Here is an 11,743-nt window from a genome sequence, read left to right as displayed (position 1 = left end):
ATAATCCAAAAATTGCATTGATTAAAAAAAAAAGGGGGGGGGCGAAAATAAAGAAATTAACAAGAAACTTTTAACAAACCTTTTTGGAAAAGTTGAACTATATAATTCATTTTCTTTCCCATGGTGACAAATAAATTGAATTAGGTAAATATCAGTTTATCACATGATTGCTTGAAAGAAATGTGCTGTACAGCATTATATAGATTTGCTTTCTGTATTTATTAGTTACAAATGTTGGTCCTTAAAAGTAATTTCTTTAAAATTATTTGGACTTTGTGGGAGATATTTATCTTCTGAATAACTGATTTCATAGATAAATAATTGACTTATTTAAAAAGGAAGTTGGATAGGCACAATTATTTTTTCACAAGAGCCTAGAATTTATGCTAAAATAAATTATGCCAATGAGTGGAAATCTATTTTATCCCAGGGTTCTGAGGGCCAAAGTGGGACATGTTACACAGTGTTCCACCTTGATTCTTGTTGCATATTAGGTATTCACTATACTTGTATTTTTTGTCTTTCCCATAGATGTCAAAAGAGCGTTCACGACTGAACTCAAGGATTTTCTGTTTTCCTCAAAGGACCAATAGATGCTATTAAAATTTAAGCCAAGAAAGGATACGAACTGGAGATAAATATGGTGAATTCAAGATAGTAATTTAGAGTCCTCAGGTGTTTTTCTTTTCCATAAAACTGCTCTCTGGTTGATTTTTTAGGTGCCGTTGAGTTGATTCCCCCTCAAAGCAACCCTATGCACAACAGAACAAAACACTGCCCAGTCCTGCACCATCCTCACAATTGTTGCTATGCTTGTGCCCATTGTGGTAGCCACTGTGTCAATATATCTCATTGAGGGTCTTTCTCTTTTTTGCTGACCTTCTACTTTATAAAGCATTATGTCCTTCTCCAGTGACTGATCCCTCCTGATAACATGTCCAAACATGTGAGACGTAGTCTCACCATCCTTGCTCTTAAGGAACATTCTGGTTGTAATTCTTCCGAAACAGATTTGTTCCTTCTTCTGGCAGTCCATGGTACATTGAATATTCTTTGCCAACACCACAATTTAGAGGAGTCAATTCTTTGGTCTTCCTTATTCTTTGCTCAGCTTTCACATGCATGAGGCAATTGAAAACACCATGGCTTGAGGCAGGTGCACCTTAGTCCTCAAGGTGACATCTTTGTTTTCAATACTTTAAAGAGGTCTTCTGCAGTTGATTTGCCCAGTGCAATGCATCTTTTGATTTCTTGACTGCAGCTTCCATGGGTGTTGATTGCAGATTCAAGTAAAATGAAATCCTTGACAAACCCAATCTTGTTTTGCGTTCATCATGGTGTTTCTTATTGGTCCAGTTGTGAGGATTTTTGCTTTCTTAATGTTGAGGTGTAATCCATACTGAAGGCTGTAGTCTTTGATTTTCATCAGTAAGTGCTTCAAGTCCTCTTCACTTTCAGCAAGCAAGGTTGTGTCGTCTGCATAACAGGCTGTTAATGAGTTTTCCTCCAATCTCGATGGCCTGTTCTTCTTCATAGAGTCTAGATTCCTCATGAGCACAACTAAGTGTTCCAGAATTCCAATTCTCTGCAATGTAACCCATAATTTGTTACAGTGCAAGCAGTCGAATGCCTTAGCACTGTCAAAATGCAGGTGAACATCTTTCTGACATCAGCATCCATCCGACATCAGCAATGATGTTAGGGTCTCTCTGGTTAGGATCTAATTAATCATCATAATAACACCTCGAGGGAGTTAAGTAGCAGGTATTACTAGATGAATAAAGATATTCGTTTTTGCTTTAAGATGTTCCTTCTACAGCTTGATTTTTAACACTAATTATCTCTTTACCTAGAGTATAATGATGTGTTCCAATAACACCACATGTTATTTTCACGTGATTGAAAATAGATTATCTTTTAGGTTAATTTCTTTAATTTGATGAAATTTCAATAGATTTCATTCTGTAACACAGTTGAGTGAATTCTAAGTTCTTCCTGATTTAGAATTTAATATATAAACCAAAGTCACCAGCCTTCATGAGCTTATCAGCTCTTCCATTAATTTACTATGTGTCTGTGCCCAAGTTCTTTCCTTTTAGTCGTCCTCTTTCTCATTGAATCTTCGGCAATAGGTTGATTTTTTTTTCTCATCTATTGAACACTAAAAACTGAAATCTTGTTAATATTTTAATTTCTTAAATGCATTGTATAAATTTAAAATAAGATTATTGTCATTATTGCAGGCATCAATCTTTATCTGTTGGAATGGAAAATGCCAGTGGAAATAACATCTAGTCATCTTAAACCTCAAAGCTTTTAAAATCTCTCCAATAAACATATGTGTTTTAGCAACGCATGTATCTCAATATTTCTTACTCACTGACTTTTCTTCATTGAACAGGTGAATCATAGATAAGGAGGAAATAAAGAATTAGGTACATTCTTTAGAAATATTTAGTATTTATAGAATTATGGAATGCTAGAATTGAAAACAACCTTAGTAATGATGTGGTCCTGCTCTCTCATTTTTGAGAGAATTGGGTTATGGGTTGAATTGTGCCCCCCAAAATTATATGATCAAGTCCTAACCTGTAAATGTAACTTTGTTTGAAAATAGGGTCCTTGCAGAGTTAATTAGTTAAGATGTAGTCATTAGGGTAGGCCCTAATCTCTTTATGACTGGTGTCCTTAAAAGAGAAGAGACAGATATAGAGAGAAGATGGAGGCAGAGATTGGAATTATGTTGCCACAAGGAATACTTGGGCTATCAGAAGCTGGAAAAAACAAGGAAAGATCTTCTCCTAGAGCCTTCAGAGAGAACATGGCCCTGTGGACACTCTGTTTTTGAACTTCTAGCTTCCAGAAAGGTCAGAGAATAAATTTTTGTTGTTTTAAGCCAACCACTGTGGTAATTTGTTACAGCAACTGTAAGAAACTAATACAAATACACCGAAGCTATGTAGGTGAGCAATTAACAGAAAGTATTTTGAGACAGACAGACCTGAGTATGACTACTAACTCTGCCAATCAAGAGCTCTATAGAGTTAGTCAAGTAACACAGATACTATTTATTTTTTTGATCTTATAACCAGGTTATTAATTTCTAATTCATAAAACTATTAGTCTTAAATAAGGAAATGTATTCAAAGTATTTTTTATATTGAAAAGAAAAGGAGAAGAAGAAGATAAAAAGAGTGAGACAGAGAGAGATGGAATGATGTGCTATTTCATCCTAAAATCTTCTGGGTGAATTATTGTTTCTGGACTATTAGAAAAAATCTTCTTTGATTCAGTTTTCCAATACGCTCCTCTTCCTCCTCTCATGGTCTAGGCTGTGAATAAGGCATGCATAAACATCAACCTATGGATATTTCTATTTTGCTTCCATATCTCTTAGCTTCCGTTGCAGGAGTTTCCATTTGAGAAACAAAGTGAACAAATGTGGGGATGAGCCAATTTGGCAATAATTACTCTTCTCTTCCCGTGTTATTTAAGGCCCCTAGCAGAGTATGGCACTCAGTGACTCACATCTTCTTCATTACTGCCGTATTGTGTTGTAAATATCTCTATTGGCACTTCTTCCCTGGGTTCTAATTATGTTTATGTTTTTTTCTCTTTTCACTAGACTGTGTTCCTCGAGGGCATCGGGTATATATTAGTTTTTGGTCTGTTTTGTTTTTGTTCTAGCGCAGCTCCAGCACATGATAAATACTTAATATGAACGAACTAAGTTCATATTTCAGATTAATAATGTGAAACAGGTTCACATGCAATTTGTATTAAAGTAGAAGTCAATTGGTATAGAAGAGGAAGCTTAACATATATAACTTATGCTCATCCTACTTTATGAACCTGTTCATGTTCTGCATAGCAATGACTACATTGCCTCTTTCTTAAACCTAATGGACCACACTTGATATGAATATAAGTGTTTGGACAATATGTGAAGAATGATCCACATTTTATTTGAGATTTATTATTCTACAGAAATTTTTGGTTAAATAAAATGTGATCTTCATCATTATTGCTATTCACAAAATTCAATAATTTGTTAATCACCTTACATGTACCAGGAGCTGCAGAGGGATTTCTGTATTTAAATTCTTACAATTATAGTGAAGGAGTTTTGGTATTCTTATTTTATAAATGAGTATGCTGAAGAATGGAGGTGAAATAGGATGATACTAAATTCATAGCTCTTTGTAAGCATGTATTGGTGTTTCTCTCTTTCCCTAAGTGACTATTAGATGACCTGTGAATGAATTTCAAAATGACCTGACTGTGTAGGTCTGCTTTTGCTATTGCCAGTGAGAAAAGAGCCAGCAATTGTAAAATAACTAGAAAGATGCAGTGGTATGGGTTATGCACAGCTGGTAATTGACCTACTTGGATGATCTGTGTGGTAATGGCAAGAGCACTCCATTCTCACCTATTCCATTCTACACATTGCTTCTCAATGTCTGTGATAGACTTTGCAGGAAAAGAAAGCGCACGGTTCATGGAGGAGAAACTGGTTGTCAAGAGACCACCTCCACAACATGCTAACATATATAAATGCTTTCTATTGGCGTAATGCTTCTCAGTGTTCTAAGCCTTTTCTCCTAAACTGGTTCATAACATGTAAGCTAACAGATGGAAGCCACGGCACATTATGCTTCAGGGAAAAGACAGACTCAGATTCAAATTCTGCCACTGCCATTCTTTGCTGACTGTGAGCAAGCTATATGACCTTTCTCCTTGTCTGCAGAAGGGGTGGGGGTGGGGTGGAAAGGGAATATAATAATGTCTTTCTCTATAATAGATTTTATTAAAAAATAACCTGGAAATGCATCTAAACTGCTTAGTATATTGTATGACCCATAATAACCCTTTTAGATAGGCACAGCTGGTATTTTAGGTCCACTAGAGATGGCGCAGTGGTTAAGCATTTGGCCGATAACCAATACGTCAGCAGTTCGAGTTCACCAGCTGCTCCTTGGAAGCCCTATGGGGCAGTTCTACTCTGCCCTATAAGGTCACCGCGAGTTGGAATCACTGGATGGAACAAGGTAGAGATGAAAAGAATAGAACCTTGGAGTAGGAAACTCCGGTGGCATAGTAAGGTTGGTAGTTCAAATCCACCAGATGCTCCTTAAAAACTCTACAGAGTAGTTCTACTCTCTCCTATAGGATCGCTGTGAGTTGGAATTAACTTGATGGCAATTGGTTTGTTTTTTTTTTTTTTTGGAGTAGTAAGTGGCAGTCATTCAACAAAAATTTATGGAGCATCTACAAATTATCAGGCACTTCATTTTGCACTAGGGATAAAAAGAGAAATAAATTCCAATTCATGGATTTAAAATGTCTCCAATTATCACGCAGCTAGTAAGTGATAGTTCTGAGGTAACTAGTAATAGCTAACATTTTTTTCAACACTTAAGCTGTATATCAGGTGGAGCAATGGTTAAATTCTCAGCTGCTAACCATAAGGTCAGTGATTCAAACCCACCAGCAGCTCTGCAGGAGAATAGACCTGACAATCTGCTCCCATAAAGATTACAGCCTGGAAAACCTTGTGGCACAGTTGTACTCTTTCCTACAGTGTCACTATATATCAGAATCAACTGGATGGCACACAACAATGTTCTACATACATATGCATTCTAAATATCTATTTAGTCGTTAATAGTCACAATAATCCTGTCAGCTAAATGTTATTAAAACCAGTTTATAGGTGAACAAAACAAAGTTATGAGAGTTTAAGTGACTCTCCTAAGATGATATATTAAAAAAGTGTTAAATATACCAGATCACCTTCACAGCTCACGCTCTTTGCTACTATGATACATTGCCTCTTATGTGTTATTTCCACCTTAAATAATTTTAGATAAAAGAGATGACAATTTCTGGTCAAGATGTCTGGGGAATACCTATGCATACCTCTTTGTTCTGAATATTTTGAAATGGCAGGTTAAAAAAAAAAGGTAAATAGATAAGCAGCCAATTGAAAAATAAAAGATAGACCCTGATGTATCAGTAAGGGCTTGGTGATAAGTAGCTATTAAAGTCACGCTGTGTCAAGGAAATGGGACTCACAATTACTTGAATGTGTCCTTGCAGGAATTGGACCCCCTAGTACAACGGCAGAATCTATTGCACATACAATACAGCCAGAGGCAGAAGCCTGGCTCCTAACCAATGATCTGTAATTGAACTCGTTCCTCCTAAGCGTCTAATTTAGCAAACCAAACTTGCTGCTTGACTACAACCCAGCAATGAAGCAAGGTGCTCATACAAATACATGGAATTTATCTATTCAAATAGCATGAAGTTTTGCAGAAAACAAAATGGGTTCTGGATCCTGTCTCCCCATGATACTGTGCAATTTATATCACCTGCCTGAGCCTCAGTTTCCTAACCTGTACAATGTACATAAGTAAAATCCACTTCATAGAATTGTTTTAAAGAATAAATCAAATAATATAGGTAAATACTTAGAAAAAAATGCCTGATTTATGCTACGTAACTAGTGTTTATTTTTATTAAGACCAAATATTTTTTATTTAACTACTTTTGGTATAAGTGTTTTAAAAGGGGCCACATACTCCTCTGACATTTTAAATAGTTTCATTTAAAACCCCTTCATAGAGTTATTATACATAATAGAAGTTTAGATTGTTACACTATTTTATAAATCATCTAATCATACAGCTCAATTATAAAGAAGTAGAAATCGAGGCTCAAAGATGTAAGTGGCTTCCCATGAGTTTTCTGACCTACTCTAGGAATCTGTTAAAAGGCACTAATGACATCAGGTCATGAGGGCTGCCACACTTTACCTGTGTCATGGAGGCTTATGTGCCCCGATGTGCAATGAGTCTATAATTCTAAAGCTGACTTTTTTTATCAGAAGAATATATTCTCTATCACTATTTTCTGTCAGCTGTCACTTCTTTCTACTTCTGGGCTATCTAGTTCTAAGCCCCCTTATATCTTTCCACCATTTACCCACTTTGGGCTAAGAAAAAAAATTAATTTCAACTAGATTTAAAATATGAGCAAGAAGACTTTGAGTGAGAGTAGTCTTCTGGGAATAAAATACTAACCATTAAGTTCCTTTCTTTTTTAATTTATTATGAGGATCTCACAGATAAGGAGGAAACCCTAGTGGTGTAGTGGTTAAGTCCTATGACTGCTAACCAAAAGGCCCACAGTTCGGATCCACCAGGCACTCCTTGGAAACTCTATGGGACAGTTCTACTCTGTCCTATAGGGTCGCTATGAGTTGAAATTGACTCGACAGCAACAGGTTTGTTTTTGTTTTGCAGATAAGGATGAAGGTGGGAGCTGGGGGGCATTCTGGGCTAAGTAAATAACAGGTTATTGGTTTTCTAAAAAATTACAATATCTAGAATTGCTGGTGGGACTTTAAAATGGTACAGCTGCTATGGAAAACAGTTTGGAGGTTCCTCAAAAAGTCAAACATAGAATTACCCTAAGATCTAGCAATTCTACCTATAGACATAGACCCAAAAGAATTGAAAGCAGGAATGCAAACAGACACATGTACACCAATGTTTACTCCAGCACTAGTCACAATAGCAAAAAGTTGAAATCAACCTAAACGATCAATATGTGGTACGTACATACTATGGAGTGTTACTCTGCCTTAAAGACAAATGAAATCCTGATAACACGCTACAACACAAATGCACTTTGAAAACATTATGCTGAGTGAAATGAGTCAGTCACCAAAGGACAAATATTGTATGACCCACTTAGATGAAATATCTAGAATAGGCAAATGTATAGAAACCAAAGATACTAGTGGTTACCAGTTTTGGGAGGGAGGGGGAAAGAGGAAGTCATTACTTAGGGAATACTGAGCTTCTGTTAAGGGTGATAGAAAACTTGGAAATGAATAGGATGATGATTGTACAACATGATGAACATATTTAATGTCACCAAATAGTACATGTAAGAAATGTTGAAAGAGCCTGACCCAAACCATGGTATTTTCAATCGCATCATATGCATATGAAAGCTGGACAATGAATAAGGAAGACTGAAGAAGAATTGGCACCTTTGAATTGTGGTTTTGGTGAAGAATATTGAATATACCATGAACTGCCAAAAGAAAGAACAAATCTGTCTTAGAAAAAGTACAACAAGAATGCTCCTTAGAGGCAAGGATGGTGAGACTGCATCTTACATACTTTGGACATGTTGTCAGGAAGGATCAGTCTCTGGAGAAGGACATCATGCTTGGCAGAGTACAGGGTCAGTGGAAAAGAGGAAGACCCTCAATGAGGTGGATTGCAACAGTGGCTGCAACAATGAGCTCAAGCATAACAACGATTGTAAGGTTGGTGCAGGACTGGGCAGTGTTTCATTCTGTCGTGCATAGGGTCGCTATGAGTCGGAACTGACTCGACGGCACCTAACAACAACAACATACTTACCACCAAAAAAAAAAAAAATCCTAGAAAAGTAAACTATACACACAAATAAGACATTTTTACATTAGCATATGGATAAATGTAAAATTTAGACATGGATAAACAATCTAATAAACCACTGCCCAAAAACCAAACCCAATGCCATCGAGCCGATTCTGACTCATAGCAACCCTATAGGACAGAGTAGAACTGCCCCACAGAGTTTCCAAGGAGCGCCTGGCGGATTCGAACTGCCGACCCCTTGGTTAGTAGCTGTAGCACTTAACCAGTACGCCACCAGGGTTTCCAATACCACTACCAACAATAAAAAACAATTCGAGAATAGTAACTAAATTATGAGATTTTAATGTGTTAAATTAGAACCAAAGCTAGAAGTTTACAGAGAAGGTAGTCTGTCAGCTCATTTTGCAATAATTGAGAAATAAGACAAATGATTTTAGAAAACAAAGGAATAGTCTATTTGCATATTGTCTTTCTAACTCTGTAAGGCATGTAGTCTGGAAGAATCTCCACTCAAGTGGGCATTATGTTATTGTAGTAATGCTTTCCGGTTTTTCTCCTAATATTTGCTCACATGCTCACTAAAACATACAGTCAGAAAGATAAATTTAGCCCAGGTTCCTCAGGATTTAAGACAATAGTTACAATTGATTTTTCTGGGACAGAAAGCGTTAGGCTACCAAAACCACAGGTTAAGGACATTATTAAACAATAACACATAATCAAACACCCAAGCTTTATGGGAAGTTTTTGAAAAGGTCCCCTATTCTATGGTCACTAGCACTGTGCATCACTCAAATTTTTCAACAGTGGTTAGTTGTGTGCAATAACACAATTTGTATTTCTGTGCCAACTAGGATTTGTTATATGCAAGCTCATGATTACACATTTCATGGAATTCTTTTAGCAAAATTAATTTTATTAGTTTTATGTCAAAACCTTTTGTTGTTGTTAGTGGGCATCAAGCTGATTTCAACTCATGGCATCCCCATGTGTTAAAAAGCAGGATTGCTCCATATGGTTTTCTTGGCTGTAATCTTAATGGAAGCAGATTGCCAGGACTTTTCTTCTGCTGTGCCTCTGGGTGAGTTCAAACAGCCAACATTTAGGTTAGCCATTAAAGATGCATTTAAAGGGCTTAAACTGGATGCCAGAATCTTTAGATTCCAGTCTGTTTTGTCTTTAAGTTATTGTCTCTTATTTTCAAATCTACCATTCCATACTTTACATATATCACTAGTGCTAAACTGCACAGTTTGCATTTCTCCTTTTGGGAGGGTTTCCTATTTAGTTCTGAGAATAGAAGCCACTAGAGAAAGATGAGAAGGCAAGAGGAAAAGAGAAGAATGGGCTTTCTCATCCTCTCCTAATGTTATAAAATGAGGACTGTCACAGGAATGGCCCTTCCACCCTGACAGCAACAGTTGGTTCCAGCTTCTATATTCTTATCACATTCCCAAGACTGACTTCATCATGCTCCCCAGGTATCTCTTTATTAAAATATCTACTGTGGTTTCTACTTTATTCAGTCTGAATTTGATTTCTCAAAGCTGTGAGAAGTGGGCTAAGTCATGTGCCCATTCAGGAAATCAGTTCCCTGTCTATTTGGGGGTAATAGATGAGATAATATAAATAATGTCTAAGGTGGTGTTTCCCAAATCGTTTGCTTGGGAATGCTAGCCCCCAAGATTTCCTCCTTGTAAAATAATACTTGAAGTCATATGAATTTGAGAACTGCTGTAATATTTATAGCAATCTTTTGGAGAGATTCATGGTGCACATAAGCATAATAACCAACCAAACCAAACTCACTGTCATCAAATCGATTCCAACTCATAGCGACTCCTTGTGACAAAGTAGGACAGCCCCATAGGGTTTCCATGGCTGTGAATATTTATGGAAGCAGACTGCCACATTTTTCTCCTGTGGAGCTGCCGGTGGGTTCAAACTGCCAACCTTTTGGTTAGCAGTGGAGTGCTTTAACCACTGTTCTACAAGGTCTCCTTAAGCATAATAAAGCCTCTGAGAAGTCCTATAGAAGAGACACCTGTTTCATTTTGACTCAATATCTCCCCAAATTATTTGATTCAGATAATGGTTTTATTTTCAGTTAATATTGGTTACAATCCTATAACATGTACAGATAAAAAAAATTTCTAGAAGCCTTAGCAATGCAAAATATTTGAAATTTTATGACTTTTCCCCCAAAGATCCCTTTATTGGGGTCAAATGTAGCACCTATAAATATCTGGTGGCTTTAGTTGGTTTTATTTATCTGTTTCAGCTGTAAGCATAGACACTGACTGAGAATAATGTCTTTTGCAGGAAGATGTGGCTTGAAGGCTAAGAGGGGTAGGGAGGATGACAGGACACCAGGAAGATTATTGTTGTTACGTGCTGTCAAGTCGATTTTGACTTATGGTGACCCATGTAACAGAGCAGAACTGCCCTATAGGGTTTTCTGGGCTGTAATCTTTGTGGGAGCAGATTGCCAGGTTATTTTCCCAAGGAACCATGGTGTAGGTTTCAACCGCCAACATTTTGGTTAGCATCCAATCACTTTACCGTTGCACCACCAGGGAAATGAAAGATGCAGTGGGAATTTTGGAGGGGATGGAAGAACAGAGAGTCACATTAGATAAGGACATGTAGGCTTATGGCTAAGTGAACAAGTTATAGATTCAAACTGCCTAGGTAAGATTCTCAACTATGGGACTTAAGTGCTACTTGATCTTGAGCAAATTTATTCATCTTCTCTGTGCCTTGGTGTCCTAATCTTTAATTGGAGATGATAATACAACATACTTCATAGGCTTATGAGGAAGATTAAATATGACATAGCATGTAAGATAATTAGCACCTACTGGAATTTAGTTACTTAATATACTCCCCAAAACAGTAGCAGGCCCTGTATAGACTAACTTTAATTTAGATAGAAATGGATAGATAAGACACAAACATGCTGTTGTTGTTGTTAGCTGCCACTGAGTACGGCCCCTGGCTCATGTAACCCAATGCACAACGGGACTAAACTCTGCCAAGTTCTGCACTCTCCCTGTGATTGGTTGGAGATCAGACCATTGTGATCCATACAGTTTTCAATGGCTGATTTTTGGAAGTACATTGCCAGGCCTTTCTTCTTCATTTATCCTAGTCTGGAAGCTCTGCTGAAACCTGTTCAGCATCATAGGAACATAAACATAAGCTGTTCAATCGGGAAAGGCCTTCAGATGGCATCTGATACAACACTCTCATTCTGCAGATAATAATAGCACCGAGCCTCGCAGAGACTAAGAGATTTGGTT

The sequence above is a fragment of the Loxodonta africana genome, chromosome 2, assembly GCF_030014295.1.
Source record: "Loxodonta africana isolate mLoxAfr1 chromosome 2, mLoxAfr1.hap2, whole genome shotgun sequence".
In the NCBI taxonomy this organism is placed as follows: domain Eukaryota; kingdom Metazoa; phylum Chordata; class Mammalia; order Proboscidea; family Elephantidae; genus Loxodonta; species Loxodonta africana.
The sequence above is the reverse complement of the archived record's forward strand: the minus strand, read 5'-3'. Positions refer to the sequence as shown.